Source organism: Chinchilla lanigera, unplaced genomic scaffold (genome assembly GCF_000276665.1).
Source record: "Chinchilla lanigera isolate Chin_1 unplaced genomic scaffold, ChiLan1.0 scaffold00147, whole genome shotgun sequence".
Classification (NCBI taxonomy): Eukaryota; Metazoa; Chordata; class Mammalia; order Rodentia; family Chinchillidae; genus Chinchilla; species Chinchilla lanigera.
In genome coordinates, this window is record NW_004955548.1 from 866255 (window position 1) to 891966 (window position 25712).

The 25712-nt window shown below is 38.7% G+C and overlaps 1 long non-coding RNA gene across 1 annotated transcript in view; it reads right to left on the minus strand.

Moving 5' to 3' along the window:
* LOC106147377 overlaps positions 1-25712 on the minus strand; it is a 55510-nt gene that overhangs the window by 13508 nt on the left and 16290 nt on the right. The window contains exon 4 of the long non-coding RNA XR_001232249.1: positions 11974-12058. This is a non-coding gene — a long non-coding RNA (uncharacterized LOC106147377). The remainder of the gene's footprint in view (positions 1-11973; positions 12059-25712) is intronic.

The following is a 25712-nucleotide window of genomic DNA, read 5'->3' on the forward strand; positions in this document are numbered from 1 at the left end:
TTTCCATTCTTCTGGGAAGATAACCAGAAGGGGAATAGCTAAGTCAAATGAGACCTCTAATCCCAGCTTTTGAGGAATCTCCATACCAATTTCTACAATGGTTGCACCAGTCTACACTCTCACCAACAGTAGAGAAGGGTTTCTTTTCCCCCTGCATTTTTCCAGCATTTGTTATTGGTTGATTTCCAGATGGCAGCCATTCTTTCTGGAGTGAGATTGAATCTCAGTGTTGTTTTAATTTCCATCTCTCAAATGACCAACGTTGAACATTTTTTATGTATTTACCTGCCAACTGTATTTCTTCATCTAAGAAGTGTGTATGAACACTCAAGACACCCATTTTTGGATTGGGTCTTTGAATTTAGGGGGGTCTGATTTTTTCTAATTTTTTATAGTTCTGGATATAAGTCCTTTATCTAAGGGACAACTGCATAAAATTTTTTCCCACTATACAGGTTGTCTTTTCACTCTGTTGATTTCTTTTGCTGTACAAAAGCTTATTAAGGAGATCCCAATTGTGGATTTGTAGTATTTTCTAAGCAGTCTAGGTTTTGTTCATGAAGTCTCTGCCTAAACATATGTTTTCAAGAGTTTTACCTACTTTCTCTTCAAGTAGATTTAGTATTTTTAATATTTTTTTAATATTTAGATCTTACATCTGTCTTGATTTTAGTTTATTGCATGGTGATAGATATGGGTCTAGTTTTAGTCTTTGGCATGCGGAAAGCCAGATTTTCCATCACCACTGATTAAAGAGGCTATCTTTCTTCCAGTGAACACCCACCTGAAAAACCAGTGAATCAGAGGAAATTAAAGAAGAAATTAAACAGCTTAAACAATGAAACTTATGGAACACAGTGAAAGCAGTCCACAATGAAAGAGGGAAATGTATATCAATGAATTCTCATATCAGGAAAACAGAATGAGCTCAAATAAACAGCCTAATATAGAACCTCAAACTTCTAGAAAAAGAAGAACAAATCAAATCTAAAACTTGTATGAGAGAGGAAATTATAAAGAGAAGAAATTAATGCAATTGAGACTAAAAACAACATAAAGAATCAATGAATCAAAGAGTTGGTACTTTTAAAGATTAAATAAAATTGACAAACCTCTAGCCAACCTCCTCAAAAAGAAAAGCCTCAAATTCATGCAATTAGGAGTGAAAAGGTTGAAATCACAATGGATCCTGCACAAATCCCAAAGATCATGAATACCTACTTGGAGAACCTATACTCTAATAAGATGGAAAACACAGAAGAAATGGACAGATTCCTAGACACATATGAATTGCCAAAACTGAATCAAGAAGATATAAAAGTTATAAAAACCGAGTATCAGTCAATGAAATTGAAAATGTAATTAAAAACTTACCAACAAAGAAAAGCCCAGGTCTTGATGGAAAATCCACTGTTGAATCCTATAAGAAATTTAGAGAAGAACTAATGCCACTAATATTGAAACTCTTCAATGAAACTGAAAGGGAAGCAATACTGCCAAAATAATTCCTGGAAGCAAGTATTACCTCGATAGCAGAACCAGAGAAGGACCCAACCAAAAAAGAAAACTATAGGGTAATCTCTTTAATGAACACAGATAAAAAATTCCTAATAAGATACTGGCAAATAGAATATAGCAAATCATTAAGATTATATTCCAAGACCTAGTAGGATTCATCCCAAGGATGTAGAAATGGTTCAACATACACACCAATAAGCGTAATACACCGTATCAACAGAGCCAAAGACAAAATCATATGGTCATCTCAATAGATGCAGAAAAAGCATTTGACGAAGTCCAACACCAATTCATGATTAAAGCCCTATAGATAACTGGAATAGATGGTCTTTACCTCATTGTGATAAAAGCCATCTATCACAAACCAACAGCCAACATCATACTAAATGGACAAAAACTGAAAGCTTTCATTCTAGAATCAGGAACAAGACAGTGAGTCCACATACTACGTGCGCTTCCTCCATTCTCTCTGTGGGATATTGGGGCCTGCGAGCAGACCCAAACTTTCTTCTCAGTGAAGAAGTTTCAAGTGTATCAAGTCAGATAAATTTCTGGAATTGAAATCTGAATATTAATTGACCTATGAGACAGGAATAGACATGCCACTCAACATGAGAAAGGCTTCCTTGTTACATGGTAGTCTAAACTACCACGGAGTGAAATGCATTGTGCCAAAGAGCAATCTCCTGAGTGTTTCTAGATCTCTAGATTGGAAGTTTACCATCAAAAATGAGAAGTCAGCAAAAGAAACTGATAGTGTTTGAATTCAAATTCACCCAATATCAAACTAGATGCTCTTTAAGATATGGCACCATTTTGAGAAACACCAAGGACAAGAGCCCCTAAGATGATCATGACAAGTACATCAATGGGTCTTCATTCTTTCCTATTAAATTGAGTTCAAGTTCCACAGGAACTTCTATAGCCTCTGTAAACAGCAAAAAGGAAACTTGTACTCATTTATTCAAAGCATGTGTTTTGAGCAACTTATAAGAAAGAAGCATAGTGCTGGACATTGTAGAGAACACAGAAAGGATATTCAGGGCTGGTCCTTGATCTCAGAGAGCTTATAATTTAATACATGAGACAAGCAGGTGAACAGAACTAGCCATAACTATGTAGCAAGGCAAATAAGTAAATAAATAAATGTATGCTAGCAATGAGAAAGTCACACTCAACACTGAAGAGAAGGAATAATAACAGCACTTTTACTAGCGACAGCAGCATGTGTGCTAAGTTGAGTACAATATCAGCAGTAAATAAGAAAGGGGAGAGTAAGAAGGCTGAGAAACCAAAAATCTCACAGTGGAAGAATGGACTGGAACCATAGGAAGTCCTGATGTGGCTGTGGCATCAGTGTCTTAGCAAAGACACGTAGGGTCCCCGTGGCCTAACTATCCCACTCCTCACCCACACTTCCTCTAGGAGGTTTAGACATCAAATCAGTGATAATGAACCAGTGAAACATCATCAAGAAAAAAAGAGTCTAATAAAATAACAAACCTTGAAGTATCAATGGTACATTTTTATGTGAAGATGTTCTGGGAGCAGGAAACAGAATGGATGTAGGCAAATGCAAATGATATGGAAAACAGCTATAAATGCATATCTGCTTTTCTTCTTTCAGAGAAAAAAATTCCATGTTTTGCTGTAATAAACTATCCAGAAGATAGATACAGTCTGAACATTTGGAAATAAATTGGCATCTTTGTTCCAGATCAAAAGGCATAAACAAGCTAGGAAAACTCCCCCAGTTTCACAGTCCCTGGTTCCTTTCACCATTTAGAAGTAACCTGATCAAAGCCCATGGGGCTTTCTAGCTTTCCAACTGACAGGAATAATAGTCACAGATTAAGTAGCATTAGTCAGAGTAGCTACACATTGGGGCTGGCATAACTTTTATCTGCATCTGACTAATCCCCATAACATTATTATAACAGTAATTTTTTTCTTCTATAGGGCAAAATAACTATCATTCTCACCTATTTGGTGATTCTAACATCCAAGAGGGTTGCCTAGTCATGGTATGAGCCCTTATGATAATGTCTAAGTTAAACTGCAGATGTAGTTGGGCCCAGTTTTCACAAGCTGGAAGCTCCTCCCGGTCCCCTTTCTGCTAAGTCACAGAGCTAGATGAGCTCCAACGCGGTTGTTGCTCCTCCATAGTACAGGCAAAAGACTTAGCAAGGGAAGACACTAAAATCTACATCAGGACTTTTATTTCCCCCATTAATTTCACTCAGTAAAGATTTAAAATAAGTCTTATCAAATTGGTAATGATATAATAAAATTATTACTTGATGCAATAGATATAATAAAATTGATATAATGAAATAATTCATATAATAAAAGTACATATTTACCAGAAAAAAATCAAAAACAAGACAAAGACGTCCACTATCACCACTCCTATTCAACATACTTCTGGAAACATTAAGCAGAGCAATTAGACAAGAGAGAGAACTAAAAGGAATATGAATAGGAAAGGAAGAAGTTAAATTATCATTCTTTGTGGATGACATGATACTCTACATAGAAGACCCCAAAAACTCCACCAAAAGATTTATAGATTTAATAACCAGATTCAGTCACATAGCTCCATAGAAAGTCAACACTCAAAAATCAGTAGCATTCCTGTACACAAACAACAAACTCACTGAGAGAAATTAGGGAAACCACACCCTTCACAATAGCATTGAAAAAATGAAATAATTAGGAATTAAACTAACGAAGTAAAAGGTCTTTATATTGAAAATTACAGTACTCTGGAAAAGGAGATCAAAGAGGATGTCAGAAAATGAAAAGATGCCTGTCCCTTGCTCATGGATAGGAAGAACCAACATAGTAAATATGCCCATACCCCCAGAATTCTTAATACAGATATATTGCAATCCCAATCAAAGTACCATTAGCATACCTCACAGAACTAGGGAAAACAATCCTAAAATTTATTTGGAACCAGAAGAGACTTAGATTATCAAAAGCAATTTTGGGCAACAAACTCAAGGCAGGGGACATCACAATCCCTAACTTAAAATTATGCCACAAAGCTACTATGATAACATCAGCATGGTACTGGCAAAAAGCAAACCTGATGATCAGTGGAACAGATTAGAAGATGTAGACACAACTCCAAACACACTCAGCCACCTTATCTTTGACATGAGGGCCAGAATTTGGGCTTTAAATTCAAGCATAGTTCTTCCTGATATGGCAGCATTTCTCTAGGAAGCATATTTTATGCTTTCCCATGAACAGTTTTTAAACATTTTTTTCTCATTAAGCCTCCTACATCTTTCTCACGTTTATTTTTATCTATTGACCTTGACTCATGTTTTACTGCAAACTAACTGAAAACTGCAGAAAGCTTCTGCTTCATTTCACCACCAAGTCTACAATCCTACTCGTTGTGGTCTATACCTAGATGTCCCACAAAGCCCCATGTAACTGTAGGCAGAACCTTTGCAAGGTGATTGGAATTATGTGGCTGAGAGTTGACTTGCTGTTAGGAGGTGGGGTCTGGTTAGAAGAGGCAGGTGTCACATATTTTGTTCCAGCGATAAAGAAGGTGACAAAGACACTATATGTGTTTTCATCTTTCTCTTACACGTGAGTAGGCATCCATTCTCCTATCAAGGCCAATTTCTCAACATGTGATTTGAGAATATTCCCTCTTAATCCTCAGAGAACTTGTACTTTCTATAGTTTTTGCTCTCTAATTTGTTTTTATGTTATCATCTCTATCAGCATACAATATCTATTCACCCCCATTTTTAAAGAAAAAATGTTTGGATCTAGGTCCCCTAACAATCACTGTTCTAAATCTGATTCTCTTTACAAATATTTCAATAAAACGAAAACTAGACATACAGCTGCTTTTTACACATGTTCACGTCTTCATTTATCCTCAGCTCACTATTTTCTGGCTTCCATCTCCATCACAATCCAGAGACTGTTGCTGTTAAGGTCAATAATTACCTCAGTATCATCAGGTTCAGTAACCAATGACTGTTTTCATTTCTCAAGAGAATTCCATTCCTCTTGAAATATTCTCCTCTTGACGTCTGTATTAGTTTTCTTGAGCTGCCATAACAAATACCACAGACTAGTTGACTTAGACAACATAAACTTATTTTTCACATTTATGGGGCTGGGAAGCCCAAAATCAAGCTCTGATAGGTCTTATTAATGACGAGAGTTCTTTTCTTGGCCTGCAGATGGCTACCTAGTCAACAAGGATACCAGTTCTATCAGATTAGGACTCCACTCCTATGACCTCATTTAACCCTAATTACTTTCTAAAGATCCTATCTCCAATACAAATACTGGATTAGAGCTTATGTTAGTCAGTTTTCCATCTGTGTAACAAAATACCGAAGATAATCAACTTATAAAGAGAGGTTTATTTTGGCTGGCAATTTTTGAGGTTGCCATCTATGACTGGGAAGACTCATGCTTTTAGGCTGATGGTGACACAGCACATGGTAGCAAGTGCAATGTGGTAAAGCTGCTTATCTTATGGTGACCAGGAAACACAAGAGAAAGGAATACATAGGACTGGTAATCCGCACCCCATTTTGAGAGCACATCCCCAATGACTTAACATCTCACTAGGACCCACTTCTTAAAAGTTCCATTATCTCCTTATAGTGCCACGAGCTTCGGATCAAGCCTTAACTACATGGGCTTTTGTGGTTCATTTAAGATCTACTCTATAGCAGGGCTTCAAAATATAATGCTGGTGGGAAACGGGGCCCAATTCAGTCCATAGTAGCTTCTGTCACACTAGTCTCTTCTGGTTTCGGCTCCTACCACAGCTTGTTGCTTCACCTTTTCTGATGTCTCTGCTTATACTGGACACCAAATGATTGATTTCTTTCAAACACTTAATGGGACCTCTTTTGTCATTATGTACTTGTTATGGTTGATACATTGTGTCAACTTGGGGAGTCTAGAGGTTTGGCTAAGTGACTCAGCAGGAAGCCAGGGTGCTTACTTTGTATACATCCTGAGCCTGTGGAAGAGGAGGGCCTGGAGATTATGTGAGAGCTACATGCCACTTAGGTAGGGGTGGCCTGTTTACAACGTAAGGGAGGGAAAGAGGCTGCTTGCCGCAATTCCTCCCTTTTGCTCTGGCTGCCTTGCCGTTCGGCTGCCATTCCCCCCTTTGGTCTTATTGCTTTGCTGTGTTCTGCTGCCATGAACGTTTGCCCTCTGCCATGTGCCACTCTGCCCCAGATCCAGCCACGTATGGACTGAAACCTCCACAAACTGTAAGCTAAATAAATCTTTCCTTCCTTCATTTTGGGCATTGGGTGTTTTGTCTCAGCAACGAGAGAAAAGTAACCAAGACAGAATTTGGTACCAGGGGACTTGGGTTGTTGCTGTGACTATACTTGACCATGTGGTTCAAGAGCCTTTGGAAATGGCTTGTGGGAAGTGTTCGGAAAGGTTCAGAGACGTCCCCTGAAAGAGATGCGCTAGAAAACCTTCAGCTGTTCTGTCTGGGAGATTCTGGTCAGAGCTCTGAAGACCAGAAGGCTGATAGAAATCCTGCAGGTAAAGACCAGGTTTGGGAGGTTTCTGCTGGGAAGAAGGACTTCATTGTTTGTTGGACTCCAGATGATGTGTGTTATGGCTTGGCAGAAAGTTTGTCTGCATTTTGCTCATGTCCAGAGACTTTGCCTAAGACTGAGATCAAGGGCGGCAGAGGACTAGTTAATCTGGCAAAAGAAATTTCAAGGCAGTCAGACATTGGGGAAGTGGCATGGCTATTGTTCGGGGCTTTTAGCCAGATTTATACTGAGAATCAAGAACAAAGAGCCCAGCAGGATGATTTAAAATGTTGTGAGTTTGGCCAGAAAGAAAGCTCCATTAAAGCTGTGTACTGCAAAGGTGGAGCTGAAGAGATCTCCATTGCTGAGAAGGAGCAAGAAAATAAAAAAGACGGCCTGAGGGCATCACAAGAAGCAGCAAGTCTCCACCCTTTGCAGCCTCAAAACGGCAAAGGTGAAAGACCTTGCCTTGAGAAGAAAGCTGCTGAGCGCCATGTTCCAGAATGGCGGTGGCAGTGGCCACACCACGTTCCAGAATGGCTGCAGCATAGAAAATCTGCTCCTCAGAATTGGATTCAGAGTGCCTAGCGATCCAGGCACTCGACCCCTGTGGCCAAGAGAGAGGAAAACTTGGCTACTGCTCCAGGTGGCAGCAGACCTTGGCATCATCCCCGTGGTCCTGGCTTTAGGTGCATGGAAAATGCATGAGTTCTGAGGTTAAAGAGGCTTCCACCCAGATTTCAGAAGGCCTGGGAGGCCAGGCAGTGTGCCCCTGAGAGGACAGTGTGTGAGGCTGTGAGTGTGAAGCAAAAGGTGCACTGGAGACCTCAGAAGTTTAGAAAAGCCAGGACCGTGGATCATCTAAGGAAAGCTTCAAGGAGCGAGCAATGCAGGCCTAAGAGAGAACCCGTGGAAGCTGTAACCACTGGAAGTGCCATAGGGGTGGACTCATGCAAACCCTTTGGAGCTCACAATGTGCCACAAGTTGCTTCAGATGCTGCATGTGGAATTACAGGACATAACGTTAGCCCTGCTGGATTTTGGACTTACTTTGGTCCCAATGCTCTGTATCCCCTTGTTTGTACCTTCTGGAATGGTACTGCTTATTTTGAGCCATTGAATGTTGGAAGTGTTTAGCTTTTCATTTGTACAGGGGGTCACAGCTAAGAGTTTGCCTTCATCTCGGAGGAGACTTGGGACTTGGACTCTTCAGCAGTGCTGCAGCTGTTAGGACTTCGGCAACTTTTGCAGATGAACTAAATGTCTTTTGCATAAAAGGATGTGCATGAGTCTTTAGGGGGTGAAATGTTATGGTTCTAATGGAATATAATGTCTCTGTACCTGGAAACTAGTTTAAAGAAATGTGTCTGGTTGCCAAGTTAACAAGGGGTGGAGTGTTATGGTTGATACACTGTGTCAATTTGGGGAGTCTAGAGGTTTGGCTAAGTGACTCAGCAGGAAGCCAGGGTGCTTACTTTGTATACATCCTGAGCCTGTGGAAGAGGAGGGCCTGGAGATTATGTGAGAGCTACACACCCCTTAGGTGGGGGTAGCCTGTTTACAATGTAAGGGAGGGAAAAGAAGCTGCTTGGCCCGGCGCCATTCGGCTCAGTTGCTCTGGCTGCTTTGCTGTTCGGCTGCCATTCCCCCCTTTGCTCTTGTTGCTTTGCTATCTTCTGCCTCGGAGCCAGCCAAGTATGGACTGAAACCTCCACAAACTGTAAGCTAAATAAACCTTTCCTTCCTTCATTTTGGGTGTTGGGTATTTTGTCTCAGCAACGAGAGAAAAGTAACCAAGACAGAATTTGGTACTTTGTACCTGGAACCTGGTTTAAAGAAATGTGTCTGGTTGCCAAGTTGACAAGGGGTGGAGTGTTATGGTTGATACATTGTGTCAATTTGGGGAGTCTAGACATTTGGCTAAGTGACTCAGCAGGAAGCCAAGTTGCTTACTTTATATACATCCTGAGCCTGTGGAAGAGGAGGGGTTGGAGATTATGTGAGAGCTACACACCCCTTAGGCAGGGGTAGCCTGTTTACCATGTAAGGGAGGGAAAGAGGCTGCTTGCCGCAATTCCTCCCTTTTGCTCTGGCTGCTTTGCTGTTCGCCTGCCATTAGCAATGATTATCAGTTCTCACCAATTCAAGTACTACCTGGATGTTGATGATTTTCCAATTTGTATCTACAAAAGGACACATCCAGCTATCTCCTTTAAATCACCATCTGATATGTCATAATAATATTAAATATTAATATTTAATAATGAAACTACTGATTTTTTTCTATTCAATATACTCCCCACCCACAATATTTCCTATTACAGTTAATAGTATCAACATCCATCTCTATTTTTTATAGCCAGAAACCTAAAAAATTATCCTTGTTCCTTTGCTTTACCTTCCTCTTACCTTCCTCCTGCATGAAACAGATACATAAACAAATCATGCCAATTGTAGGCCAAAATACATACAGCACCCACCTCTGACTTCACTGCCACCATCTTAGTCAAATCATCTATATGTCTCATCCAAGCTGCTACAACAGCTTTCAAACCATTCTCCTTGCTTCTGTTATTGCCCTTTCTATCCCGTTGCCCACATGCAGAATTATTTTTTAAAAAATAATGTGACTTTCCTACTTAGACTTAGTCAATGTTTCCTTCAACATTTGAATAAAATCAAAGCCCAGTACCATGACTGGTAGGTCCCTTCATGTTTGGACCCCTTCCTGCTATGATCCTGCCATCTTTTGCATTTCTCCAGAAGGCATACTCTCCTCCAGGCACATGCATCTTTCATCACTTTCTCAAACAAGGACACTTCGTTGTTATTTCATGTTTTATATAGGGAATGTCCCCCTTTGTGCACTTATAGGCAGGACTTTGAGACAGTGACTGGAACAGTGTAGCAATGTACTCATCAGTGGAATCAACCACTGGTGAGTTTAGCAGTTGAGTTTGCTGTTGGAAGGTGGAGCCTTGCCAGAAGAGGCAGATCATTTCAGTCTTGACCTATAAGGGTACATCTCTCTCCTTGCCTCCTCCTTTCCATCTCTTCTTCCTAAATACCACAACAGGAGCAGCTTTTCTCCACCCTGGCCCTTCCACTTTGCCCTTCCAGTCTTTTGTTTTTTTTTTTAAAGACAAGGTCTTGCTGTGAATTTTAGGCTGGCTTGAACTTACTATGTAACCTAAGCTGGCCTCAAACTCATGGCGATCCTTCTGCTTCAGCCTCCCAAGTGCTGAGATTACAGGAGTGCACCACCTTGCCCAAATGCCCTTCAGTCTTGGTGCCAACCCAACATGGACGGAAAACATGAGCCAAAATAAACTTCTCTTGTTTTAATTTGTAGATGTTAGATATTTTGTCCCAGTGATTAGAAAAGGACTAAGACATAAAGCCTTTGTACATACTGTCCTTTTTATCGAGACTGCTCTTTTGCTGATTTTTCTCAAGACAAACTCCTTAGGTCTCAGCATAAGGGTCTGTTCTTCAGAAGACCTTTCCTTATTGTCTTATGGGGAATAATTTTCTCCATCCGTGCCTTCTAGAATAGTCTACTTGAGTGTCTTGATTATATGAGGAGAGAGAAAGCTGGAGGGTGGGCGAGGAAAGGCACCAAAAATTATTAAATAATTGTTATATACATGTGCCATTAATGTTATATACATGTGCCATTCCCCAAAACGTACATAACTATAATGCGTTGTACATGTGCACTAATGAAAACTAACCTTTAAAAATTGCAGTAATTCTATTGGGATCTTTCACTTTAATGTCAATATCACCTCCTTGAAAAAACCTCCATGGCTATCTCTCTTGTTAGCTGCTGATTATTCAGGTACCAGCCTTCTACCTGGCATACAGTAAGCCTTCAATTAATGATACTTGGTGAAGAGAAAATTTAAAATACCAAGCATGAGAGCTTTCTTTAATAGATATTGGCAGTCTGGCTCAATAGAATTCATCAGGAGAGAAAACGGTAAACATAGGAATCTCCAATGCTAAATTTAGCCTTCTGAACAATATTCTTCCCTTGAGCCTGTTCCTAAGTAGATTCTGATTTTCTGTGTATAACCAAGGTCCCTGAAGGCCTTTGGCAAAGGTTCTTAGCTCAGGGTGTATGTATAGGATCAACTAGTTTATGAAATCTCTGAAATTTTCAACACTAATTTGTATGTATGTTAATCTGTACATTTTCTAGGGAAAACATTCTACAGCTTTTATTAGATTCGCAGAAAGGTTTATGACCCAGAAAAGGTTAAGAATCATACATCGAAAGGTCATTCCCTGGGAGCTAGACCAACCAGGAGTCCTGAACTTCCCTAATTAAAACTGGAGAACATAGTTTTGAAGGAACTGTTTCCTTATGGACTTTATTAGAGTTGTGAACAGACCTGTTTGAGCCTTCCTTTGGCCTTGGCACAATGTAACTGAATCCTACATTTTCCTCCTTTGCTACCACTACCCACACTGACATGATTGGCTATTACTGCAGTGGTTGTTAGCTGTCTCACCTGGACTCTACTAGACCTGTGCCAGTGTCACAACCATACACAAGTTACCAACACATCTGTCTCCAAATCAGTTGTGTTAGGCCTCTTCCCTCCTACCAGACTGATAGATTAAGTGAATTCTAATATCAGCAACAAGGAAAATAAGAGAAAAATAGATGGCTAACTGGTTCAATTAAAATTGTTGATATGTTGTATGATGCTAGGATACCTACTTAGAAATCACCAGCAAACACTGGGTCACTTATGTCTACTGCCTGGCTGCTGTGAGCATTCAAACATGTAAACATGGACTATGACTGAAGGCTTAGAAAAATTCCAGTTAAAGCACTTGGGAGGAAGAGGATTCCTTGAATAAAACCAAGAAGAAAAATGTATATACTCACAGTTTGAAAGATGGAGATAGGGCTGAGGATATAGTTCAGCAGCGCAAGTGCCTGCCTGGCAAGTGCAAGGTCCTGAGTTCGATTCCTGGTACCAGAAAAATAAATAAATAAATAAATAAATAAATAACACGAATGATTGAGATAATGCAACAAGTAATATAAGAGCAGCCTAGAGGAGGCACAAGTAATGGGCAAAAAGCATGAGTAGAATAATTAGCCTCTGGCTATGTTTTTTTTTTCAAGACTGTCCCCCCAACACCCTATGCACTTACAGACTGGGCTTTTGCAAGGTGACTGAATGGTGGTGAGAATGTAGTTGACTAGTTATTAGGAGGTGGGGCTGGTCAGAAGAGGCAGGTCACTGAGGCCATGACCTGGAAGGGTGTGTCTCCCTCCCTGGTTCCTTCCTTCTCTCTCTGCTTCCTTGCCACCACAATGTGACCAGCTTTCTTCCCCCGACCCTTCCACTAACCTGTCCTAACTTGGAACAACATCTTGGTACCACAGAAGTGAGGTCATCGCCATGACATGTTGTGACCATGAGGTTTAGAAGCCTTTGGCATTGGTTTGGAAAAGCACTCTGGAAAGGCCTGGAGTTGCTGGTGAAAGAAATCCTAGAATGCTGTAAACTGAGTGTGTCTTCTTCCCCAGCTCCTCCATTCTTTCTCTGCTTCCTGGCCACTATGACATGCGCAGATTTTCTTCTGCTATGCCACATCGGCCATGCTGTTTTCTGCCTTGCATCCAGCCGACCATGGACTGCAGCCATGAACCAAAATAAACCTCTTTAAATTGTGGACGCTGTCTACTGCATCTCATGGATGAGCAAAGTGGCAGACATGGACAATAGGAAGGAAATTTCGAGCATAAATGGGTCTCTAAGAATTCAAACGAGGCCTGACCCATCACTTATTTTGAAAATTCTTGATATATGAAGAAAAAATAAAGTTTTTTCAAAACTGGTTTTAAACACTGATTTGTTTTAAATGTTTGTGTTTAACACATTTATACTTCAAACACCACTGAAACTCCTACACAGTGTAACATATTAACAAAGTGAAAGATTTAAAATGTAAATAATTTCTTCATAGGCTGTGATTCAGTAGTAACACACCTAGTGAAATAGTTCTATCTTTTTAGAGATACGGGCCTTCTGCAACAGTAGGAACAAAAGGGATAAGGGAATGAATATTCTTTTTTCAAATATATAGTTCTAAATGTACTATATAGATTTCTGGACTTTAAAAGATCCTTTAAATCTAGTAATCAAAACTAAAGCTAATAACTCATTTTTATAGTTGAGGAAACTCAGACAATTTTTTGCCAAATTTGTTCAAATTTGTGTTGTGAGCAATTGCCTAGGCTCAAGATTAGAAACCCTTCAGAATTTTCCAGACTTACCTGATCACATGAATATCTCAGTGCTTTGTGGAATTAAGTTAAATTCTATCTGCCTGTATCTACTGATGCACAATCTTGAGATCAGAGCTTGAGTATTAGTATTTTATTAATACCTGCAGTAAGATGAGTGCTATGATCAGAAAATATTGGAAAACTGCATCTCACTAACAAATCACTAAGCTTTCTGTCCTGGCACTTCACCCCCCTCAATCACCATAATTCATGATACTATAAAGATTTTAAATGTTCATATTTCATAGAAGTTATTAGGTACAGGGTTTTGAATAGTGAATGAATGCAACACTGTGGATTTAATCTTAATCATCCCATTTCATTCATGTTCAAGTTGAAATAGTATGCATTCTCAGTCTGTGTCAAATTGTCCTGAGGCTGATTTTCATCATTATCCTTTTTAATATTACATTAGTTTCTCTGAGTTCTATGGGCTGCAGGTAACTCAGTGTATGCTCAGAAACTTCTTGGAGAATTAAAGCATTCTCTTATTTAGCCTATCATTATCCACTAGTAAGTAACCTTTGAATAAAGTTTACTTGCACAAAAGTAGAGCCTCACAACTCACATTTTCTAGATGAGAAAAAGGAAAGAGAACCTAATTGATTTACCCAAGATCACACAACAGTGCATCATGTACGCCAAAGCACAAACCTGTTCATCTATCTTGGACTGGTTTAATGTCTACTCTATGTGGGGAAGGTACTCACTGATGGGGATGTACAGATGCAGGACAGTTAGCCCTTGCCCTGCAGGAAGCCCGGTCTTCTGATTGCAAAATAAACCAGAAAGCCTGAAGATGTGATGCTGGGCCAGTGCTAATGTCACTTGAACTGCCTCAGAGCAAATTGCTTTTGATTTTTATTTCTGTATTTATCAAAAGCATTTCTTAGCACTGTTGCAGACAATAGAGAAGTTGTGAACTACTGTCTCAGAGACATATTTTGCTTGCTCTGTCAGTTAAAAACTGGAAAGTTCCCATTTAAAAATCTGGATTTCTGGATTATCTTGAGAAAAAAAAGAACAAACTAAAAATCTAGCCTTAGAGGTCCAGCATTCCATGGGTAGCAATAATTATACGGAGATAAGGAATTGCTATTTACTTTACATGGCCTGGTCCTAGACAATTCAACATAATTCTTAACCAGTATCTTTCACTCATTGCTGATGCCCACCCAACCCCTGATATATTTTAATTTATCAAGGCTGGCAAATAACTTTGGGGGCTACCAATTGTCTAAACCATCCTAACAGCAGGTGGCAGCAGTAAGCTGTAGTTGTCATTTCTCTTCCAAGTATGAAAAATGTACTGCAGCACCAAATGACTTCAAGGGTTTTCTTCTTTTCCTCTAGACCACCCCATACCTCCCTCCAACAAAATTCAAGACAACTATAGTGGAGCCATATTTTTTAAAGTAAGTTATATGAAAAAATTAGTGCGAGTAGTTCATTGTGTACTGTAGGCATCAGTAAGGCATGGATAGAGTAAGAGGCTACCAGCCCAATGAGGGTAGGAAACTCCTGAGGTTTAGAGATAGGGCAAGTTGATTAATTTATTTCTCACAGTATATTACAAAAATAACTAAAAGTGGATAATAGACCTAACTTTGAGAGTTAATATATTCAAAGTCTTAGAAGAAAACAGGAGTAAATCTCCGTGACTTTGGATTAAGCAATGGTTTCTTAGATGTGACACCAAAAGTGCAAGCAAGAAAAGACAAAAAAACAGATAAATAGAACTTGATTAAATTATAAAACTTTTGTGCTTCAAAGTACATCATCAAGAAAAGGGAGAGACAAACTGTGGAATGTGATAAAACACTTGCAAATCATATATATTATAAGAAACTTTGCAGAATATATAAAGAATTCTTGCAACAATAAAGACTACTCAATTTTTTTTTTAAAATGGTTATATCTATGGACTAGAAGGACCTGTGCTTCCATGGGCTGCATGAACCCACATGTGGGGCCCTGTCCAAATCCACTCCTATGGATTCCATACCCTGGTTTCAGCAACTTGCCATCTCCAGGCCAGCTCTGCATTTTGTTCCTCCTTTGCATGGGGCAGAGGAGGTGCCAACCAACCACCAGTCCTCAAAGGGAGGTACACTTGGAGGGCCAGCAGATTCAGGGAGATATTATGGACTTGACCAACAGGGCTAGCCTCAATAAAAGTCCATGGCTATTGTAAATTACAAAAACAGCATGGAGTGTTATTCCAAAACTGACTCCTTCAAAGGAAGCTAGAGTTGGAGAAGAAACCCAGCACAGTGTCTGACACATTGCCATAGTGTTTAATTAGCCACCATTTTGGGAAGGGGTTTATTGTGTAAGACTGAGAGACAGTATTATAGGCAGCTAGACAGAAGTTAATTACAGTTAGAGAGGGAGTAGGCTGTCAAGGAAGTCAGTGAAAAATAAAGACATCAGAATTGCTGGTGGAGGCACATCTGAAGACCAAACCTCAAGGAAAGAGATGCAATGGCCAGGCCTATATGTCTCCCCAAGGGATAAGCAATAGCTTGGAATTACATTGTAATTAGCACCACCTGATCCAGGAAGTCCAACTAGGCATCAGTCACCCAGGTGGATGACCAGAGCATCTGGACCCATCCCTTCCTGAAAAATGCCTTTGTTCCTTCCACGTACCTTTGCTGGGTGACCCACTTCCCTACTGGATTAATATTAGCGAAGCAGCTATACTCACAAGCCTATAGGTCAATATAGGTCCTATACTGTGACTCTGTTGTATAAATAACCTCTGACAAAGGGCCTTGGTGGCAACCCACTCAGGACCCCTCCTATCTCTCAGGAGCTATCTCTCAATAAACCTTTCCTACTCTTAACCTCTGCTGTACCTTGGAATCACTTCTTCAATTTCAGGGGACACAAACTTGGCACATCTGACATCTAGCAGGTTGGGAGTTATATTTCTCCTATATATTTTATATAGTTATATATTCTCCAACATAATGATTCAAACTCAAGGTATTAAGTGTTTTTTTTGTTTGTTTGTTTGTTTTGTTTTTTCTTCCGGTACCAGGAATCGAACTCACGACCTTGCGCTTGCCAGGCACATGCTGTGCCGCTGAGCTAAATCCCCAGCCCTCAAGGTATTAAGTGTTACCTTACCACAATGACTGGGAGAAACACAACTATGGGAGACAGCCATGTGAGATAGCCATGGTGTCTGAAAAGTTTAAGCTCAGGCTGGGAAGGACACAGGCCCCACCCTCTGGCGTGATATACCAGGCTCAGTGAGTGTGGCTTTCAGAGGTGGTTGGATCTGAAATTGCTGGCGTTAAGTCCAGCCATCTGCTTGAATTCCTGCCCCATTGCCTATACCAGCAGATACCAGTGGTTCTGACTGCAGTCATCCCTTGCTATATCGTGGTTCACTTATTGTGGCTTCACTGTATCGTGGGTTTCTAGAAAAAATATGTCTAATTCTGTATCAGGGAGTTTTTCCTATATCGTGGGATTTGTGGTATGTGTTTATATAATATTTATTATTTTAATTATTTCTGAATAAAAAAATTTAAAATATAAAAAATAAAAATGTTAATTCAAACATTTTAAAAGAATATTAAATTGAAAAAAATACAGTATGTATTTCATCATCACTGTACACAGTGGAAATGCAGTCAGCCACTAGCACTTGCACAAGTTTGCCAACATTTGAGATTGTACACAGCACACTGTGTTCTGTCCTGGGCACTGATTGGCTGAGTGACCGTAGCAATGGTCTCTTTGCTCTCCCACACTGTGCCCATATGTTCAGCATCTTTCCTTGTCCTCTTCACATTAAGTACCCATACAGAATTTTACATGTTATTAAAATTACATAGGTTTAAAAGTGTAGAAAATGTTTAAGAGCATATGAAGTATTTATAAGTGTGGAAAAAATTAGAGAGTGGGAAAGGTTTATAGGAGGGTAGTAAGGGTTTATAAAGCCTTAAAAAAAAATATATATATATATAATAAAATAAATATAACACCATTACCTCATGATTTTCACCTATCGTGGGGGTCTCTGGAACATAGCTCCCATGACAGGTGAGGGATCACTGTACTACAAATCTGAGCAAAGTCACACCTCAGCTTAGACTGTTGCCACACTCTAGGGTTTATGAACAGAGAAACTTCTAGAGCAAGTAGCAAAGCTAGCTGAAGATTCATGATTTCCTGGATTTCAGGAGAGCAGATCCTGGAAAGGAACTATTCATTTAAAAATATAGAGGAAGTTTTTTTATTTATTTTTTGGACTTAATTTAATTATTTTTTCTTCATTGTTTTTCGGGGGCTTTGGGTTCTTTTCTCCTTTTCCTCTCTCTCTTCTCTATTACTTTATTTTGCCTTATTTTTTCCCTTTTTCTCTTTGTTTTGTCTGTATTCTATTTTTGTTTGTTCTCTTCTGTTACTTCTATCTAATACTAATGTTTATTTATTCCACAATAAAATTCTTTACCCCAATTTCTCTTCTGCTGGTCATTTTTTATGACTAATTTTTCAAGTTTTACTTTTTTCATTCTCCAATTCTCCACCTCCTCTATCTTTACTCATATAACCCTTAAACTTTATGAGCATATAGTTACATTTATGATCTTACTGTTGAATACTGTTCTATTGTTAGTAGAGGTATAATTGTTGCATTTAGTAGATTTTTACAGCATTTCAATACTTAGTTTGTGTTAGTGCTTATAATATAAGTACAGATCTCTTTTCTATGGCTAAAGGTGGTACAGTACTGGTTTTTAGGTGTGTCAATATCGTTTGTTTTTGATGCTATGATTTTTGCTGATTTTATTGCAATTGCCAACATGGCATAGTTTTTTATTAACTGGGTTTTTTTGTATGCCAACATCTAGATAGCCTCTGTGTCATTAATAATGTTGGCAGTCCTAGTTCTCTGATAATGGAGAACTAGATGCTAGGCAAATTACATGGCATCCTCTTCTCCAAAATTAATGGAAGTGGTTGTATCTTGGGGCAGAGGCAAGGGCCTTTATTTAGCCATGTTCAGAGTGCATCACTGAAAAGCACACACCGGCTAGAGAGATCTCCATACAAACAATAAGGTATTTCCACTATAATTACCCTGCAAACCTCAGCACATACACAAACAACAACAACAATAAAATGTGAGAAGATAAAGCAACAAAATGCCTCCAAAAGCTCCCAAATCGCCCAAAGATGATTCCTGGGGCATACAAAAGGAGGGAAACAAAAGCTGGGCAGCTTAATTATTCAAAATGGTAACAGAAGAGAGAAGAAACCAGATCAATAAGGTACTCAATGAACTCAAATGTGAAATAACTAAACAGACAAAAGATATAATAAAATGTCCAGGGAATTTACAGAAGACACTAATAAAAAGCTAGCTGAGCCAAACAAAATGGTACAAAACATGAAAGACCACTTTAGCAAAGAATTAGAGTCCATGAAAAGGTACTAAATAGAAACACCGGAGAATAAAAATTGTATTGAACATATGGACAGCGTAAGTGACCCATGTGAGCCAGTGTTAGAACCAAAAGACAGAGCTGATGTTGGTGACTATTTATTCAGAGATACCTTTAAAACAACAAAATAATGTGAGAATGGATTCAACAACTGCTATATGTTGCAAATAAGACTAATCTTCAAGCTATATTACAAAGCTACCATGATAAAACATCATGGTACTGGCACAAAACCTGACATATAGGTCAATGGAATAGAACACAGGATGCAGAAACAACCCCTCACACATTCAGCCATCTGAGCTTTGACAAAGGAGCCAAATAGATATAGTGTAAGAGAAAACAGCTTCTTTAATAAATGGGTCTGGAAAAACTAGATATCTACATGTAGAAGATTGAATCTAGACCCATATATCTCACCATGTACTAAATTAAAATCAAAATGAATCAAAGATCTAATGTTAAAGCAGAAACTCCTACTCTGTTGGAAGATAAATTACATAAAATTCTTTTTTTTTTTTTTTGTCTTTTTGAGACAGGATCTCGCTATGCAGTTCAGGCTGGCCTTGAGCTCACTTATGTAGCCCAGGCTGGTCTTGAACTCGCAATGATCTTCTTGCTTCAGCCTCCTGAGTGCTGGGATTTCAGGCATGCACCACCACGCCCGGCTACATAAAATTCTTGAAGATATAGGATTAGGCCAGGACTTTCTGAAAGAACCCCAACTTCACAAGAAACACTATCAAGAATAAACAAATAGGATCATATCAAATTTAAATGCTTCTAAAGAGCAAATGAACCAACCAACAAAGTAAAGAGAAAACCTACAGAGTGGAAAAAAAAAACTTTTCCCTGATATTCCTTGCATACAGGACTAATATCTAGAATACTAAGGCATTAAAATAATTAGACCCCCCCACAAACAAAAGACCAATTAAAAATAGGCAACTGAAATGAATAGGTACTTCTCAGAAGTACAAGTGGACAATAAATACATTAAAAAAATCTCTGGCCATTAGAGAAATACAAATTAAAAAAACACTGAGATTTCACCTTACTCCAGAAAGAATGACTGTCATCAAGAAATCACATAAGGGCAAATACTGATGAGGTAGTGGGGAGAAAGGATCCAGTCTACATTGTTGGTGGGAATGTATACTAATAGAACCACTATGGAACTCACTATGGAGATTCTTCAAAATCTAAAAATTGAAATTCTATTCAACCAAGCTATTCCTTTACATGTATCTTCCAAAGACTTAAAGACACCATATTATAATGATATATGCATACCCATGTGTAGAGCATCACAATTTATAATAGCTATGTCTTGGAAGAGGCCTGTATGTCCATCAGCAGATGGTATTTTCACATATTGCTGATTGAATTGTAAATTGTACAGGTCCTTTGGAAAACAGTTGAGAGTTCCTTAAAATGTAATCCAGCAATTACACTGCATCATATACTGCCAAGAGAAATGAAAACTTCTTCACACAAAAACTTGCATGTAAATATTAACAGCAGTGTTGCTAACAATAGTCAGAAAGTAGAAACAACATAAATGTCCATAAATTGATGAATGGATGAACAAAATGTGGTACATCCTTAAACTAAAATATTATTCAGCTTTATTTTATTTATTTTTTTTTTTTTGGTTTTTGGTTTTTCTCTGGGACCGGGAACCGAACTCACGACCTTGCGCTTGCCAGGCAGGCGCTTTTGCCGCTGAGCTAAATCCCCAGCCCCCTATTCAGCTTTAAAAAGAAAGAAATTTAGTACACGCTACATGGACCTTGATTATGCTAAGTGAAAAAAGTCCGCTACAATTCCATTTAACTAGAGCCATTTCTATCATCATGCACTAAATTAAAGTCTAAATGGATCAAAAATCTAAATATTAAAATAGAAACACTAAATCTACTAGAAGAGAAAGTAGGTAGAAATCTTGAAGACATAGGTGTAGGTAAAGAGTTCAGGAAAAAACCCAGACTGCATGAGAAACACTTCAAAGAATCACCAACTGGGATCTCATCTTGTTAAAAAGCTTTTGCACAGCAAAAGAAATCACCAACAAAGTGAAAAGACAACTCACAGTGGGAAAAAATTTTAGCCAATTGTCCCTCAGACCCCCAAATTCAAGACCCAACCCTCAAATGGGCATCTGAGATGAATACACACACTTCTCAGAAGAAACACAAATGACAATACATGAAAAAAATGTTCAACATCACTGGTCATTCAAGAGATGCAAATTAAAACAACTCTGAGATTTCATCTCATCCCAGAAAAAATGATTATCATGAAGAAGTCAACCAATAACAAATGCTGGAGGGGCTGTGGTGTAAAAGGAACCCTTCTCCACTGTTGGTGGGAGTATAGGCTGGTATAACCACTGTGGAAATCAGTGTGGAGATTCCTCAAAAAACTAGGATTACAGGTCCCATTCAACTCAGCTATTCCCCTCTGGGGTATCTTCCCAGACGAATTAAAAACATCATACCACAGTGATATATGTGCACTCATATTTATAGTAGCACAATTTGTCATAGCAAAATCTTGGAAACAACAGAAATGCCCATCAACTGAGGAATGGATAAAAAAAAAAAATGGGGTCTTTTTATACCATGGAGTACTACTCAGCCATAAAGAAGGATAAACTCGAGGCTTTTATAGGTAAATGAATGCAACTCGAGACCATACTCATAAGTGAAATAAATCAGAGTCATATGTGTTAATATCGTACTGTCTCACTAGTGTGAAAAAAACTTACAAATGACTGGGATCCAAGATGTACAATAGGTATTGCAAATTGGGAAAAAACTATTAAAAAATAAAGACAAACCATGACAGGAAAGGGGGAAATGAAGAAAGGAAAAAAATATATATGTATATACAAGGTAAGTAAGGAGTCTGGAGGAGTCTGCGCTGGAAGCCAGGAGATGACATCCAAGGTGAAGGTGAGGACTGAAGCTCGTCTACATTCCCAACAGTGGAGAAGGGTTCCTTTCTCCCCACAGCCCCTCCAGCATTGGTTACTGGTTGATTTCCTGATGACAGCCGTTCTTTCTGGGGTAAGATGGAATCTTGGTGTTGTTTTAATTTGCATTTCTCGAATGACTACTGACATTGACCATTTCTTCATTTATTTACTTGCCATTTGTATTTCTTCATCGGAGAAGAATTATCACACCTTCTAACAAGGATAGAGCACTAAAAAATTACAAGTTTCAGCTAGACAAGGGAAAGGCGGCCCACCAGGACTTGCTGTTAGGGCTTGGCTGACTAGAATTTTCTCCTTTCTGCTGGGCACACACCATGTACACACACAAACACAGGGAGGGGGGCTCAAATTTTAATGTCAACCAAATTAATCATTTCTGGAATGATGGCAAGGTGCTCAGCCAAGTGTAAAACATCAAGACTATGAATCACCCCAGCTGCAAACTGTGCTGTTAGACTTCTCCCTTTTCTTTGGCTATAATCTACATTTATATAATCATCACTGTTTTTTGGTTTATTTTTCTCATCTAATGTACTGCATATCTGTCACTTTATTTCTAACCCTATTATGACTCTATTACACCAAATGCTCACCAATTCATGCCTGAAAAGCGATATGAACTAACTACTAGGGAGAAAATAAATATCACCTTAAGAGCCAAATAACTACGAATTTTCTTTTAAGGGAAGAATCTGTGTATGCTTTAACTAAACACTTTGATGGTTCACTTTGATTGTTCAAAGATTAGGTATGTGACATGGTTTGAATAAACTTGGAGCTAAACTGTGCTGCTGAGAAATTAGCAGCAGTAGCTTAGTTTTTTAAAGACAATACATGTCTAATATTTAAATTGCTTGCTGTAGCACTGCAAGGACTCCGCTCTTCAGTAAAACCTGCTCACTCAGCTTTTGGTATAAGTGGAGAAGCGGAAGAACCAAAAGGCTAACACTATACAGAAAGGAAACCATTTACTCAAAAGACACGAGAAAAGAATGAGAACACAGTGGAAGAGTTCTCTCCAAGCACTTCTGGCCTTTAGGATTTGTTTTTGTTGTTGTTGTTTTGTTTGTTTGTTTTTTCCCCCGTACTGGAAATTGAACTCAAGACCCTGCGCTTGCCAGGCAGGCACTGTGCCGCTGAGCTAAATCCTCAGCCCTTGGCCTTTAGGATTTCTTTTGAGAATTCTGTTGTGATACTAATTGGTTTACCATTATGTATGATTTTTTTTATTTCTCTGGTTGCTTTTAAAATTCTGGTGTTTTTTTCCTGAATATCTGTCATTTTAATAAGAATACGTTTTGATGAGCTTTCTTTCTTTCTTATATTTGGGAAATTTTGTCCACAGTTCTTGTAAGCCTGTTAGTGAATTCATCTGTGCTATTTTTTGTTTTTCTCTAACTCTGATTAGCCTTAGATTGGTCACATTGTCATCTAGCAGCTGCTGGATAATCTTCACTTGTTCTCTTAATTTTCTTTTTGGCTCATTATCATATTTCACTATTTTGTCTTCAGTATCAGATCACCTCTCTTTACATTGGTTATTTCTGAAATTTATGAATTCTTCACCACTTTTTACTTCAGGTACTTCAGTCTGACACCTTTTCTAGAATTCCAAATCCTTTTTGAATCTGCAATTAATATTTTAAGTTGCTTTGGTTACCTCGTTCTTCTTTAACCTATCTCCTCAAAATTCACCCCAAAATACTGAATGAAATTGCTATGAACTTTTAGTTTACTTCCTCTTTGAACTCATCTATTTTCTTCATCACTACTATGAACTTTTCATACATTTCTGCTACTTGATATTTGTTTTCTTCTCTTTGTTACCCCTTGCTTTGCCTTGGGAAAGTTGGGGGCTTCAGAAAGTGGATTTTCTGTTTACTTGGTTATCCATCCTCCTCTATGTATCTGTGATATATATATATATATAAAATAAAATGGCACCCATCTTTTTTCTAGGGACTACTGAAGGTTGGGCAGCAGATAAGTGAGGACAGTTTATGGCTTATATGGAGATTTTTAGTAAGATGTTATCACTCCATAAATAATTTTCAGCTTTCTATATCCAGTGCTAGTATTTACTCCTTCTGTTATTTACTTTGATTGACTTCAACTCTCTCCCTATGTTTTGCCAAAGAATTACTTGTGATTATAACACCATACACAGATTCAGTCTTACAACACTACTGTAGGATATGCCTTGCAGTTACACTTTCCTCTTTTGTCTATTCTTTATGCACACTATGACAGTTTATTCTTTGTGGTTTTTCTGCAATGAGGAATGTGAGGTGGGGTGGGTAGATTGGGAGGTGGTTGGATGAGTAGTGGTAGGCACTAAGGAGGGGGTTTAAAGGGAGAAATTGTTATAGATGAGAAAAAAAGTTAATGTATGGTCTGATTCAACTGTAGTACTTTTAGTTAAGTTGGATGGTTAATATTGAGAGTTTTCAGAAGATATTTTGTAGGGGCAAGGGTGAGATGTGAGAGAAAGAGGGTTTATTTTTTGATTGTGAAAATATATGCAGTTGTCAAAACTTGCTGACAGAGAGGAAAATAAGCTAGGTAAGATATGGAAGAGCCAAAGGTTTAGGATTTAGAAAATCCAACAATAATACTAGAGAAGATTAGAGTAACTGTGAGGGAGCTAAATATGTGGAATTTTAAAATTTGGGAGGAGCAGTTTATGTGCTTAGAAAAAGATAACAGAGGGGCTGGGGATTTAGCTCAGCGGCAAAGTGCCTGCCTGGCAAGCACAAGGTCGTGAGTTCAGTTCCCGGTACCGGAGAAAAGCCAAAAAAAAAAAAAAGAAAAAGATAACAGAAATATGTTAATAATATGGTCTCAGGGGTATGAGCTGTAGAAACTAGATAAAGAGGTAAGATGAGGGAGAGAACCTAGACACCTATTAAATCAGAGCCAATAAAAGGACAAATACATAAAAGTCACAACCTTATAAACACAAGAAGCCATAAAAGAACACAACATATTCCCACATTACTGAATAAATTAAGAAACATACAAAAATTTAAACCTATAAGATGTCCAATGGGAACATAGAGTAAATATTCCAATGAGACATTGCATATATCATTCCCAAATAGCTTCTTAGCCAGAAAGTGTAAATGTTCACACCTGAGTAATTCCTCTCACCTCCCCCTCCACTCCAATACTGAGCCTAACTCAGACTCAGGACTTTTTTCTGCCAAGTTACAAGCATTCTTGCAGAGTCTGATCCAGTCTCAGTTCCTTGGTTAGGAGTTCTTGCTGTCCCTCTTCCTGGATGTGATGGTGGATTTGGCAGGCAGGTTTTACTGGCATGAAATTGTGCACCAAGCCAGGGTTATTTCCATGCATTCGAATAAGCTACACTATTAACAAGGTATTCTGCTACAGTGGTATCTATCAGGGGTGGTTGAAAAATAATATACTATGAAACCCAGTTTTGTGTTTCCCTTTAGCCTACAGAATCAATCCATGGTTATACTGTAAGCATCTCACCTCAGTAAGAATGGATATCAACCAATAACAAATGCTGGAGGGGCTGTGGGGATAAAGGAACCCTTCTCCACTGTTGGCAGTATAGACCGGTGCCACCACTATGGAAATCAGTGCAGAGATTCCTCAAAAAACTAGGATTACAGGTCCCATTCCATCCAGCTATTCCCCTTTTGGGTATCTTTCCAGAAGAATTAAAAACATCATACCACTGTGGTCAGATAATATGCACGGGATAATTTCAATTCTTCTGCATTTCAGGAAGGTATGCTCTATGGGCTAAGATGTGGTCTATTTTAGAGAATTACCCATGTGCAGCTGAGAGAAATCACCAGCAAAGTAAAAAGAAAAGCCACAAACTTGGG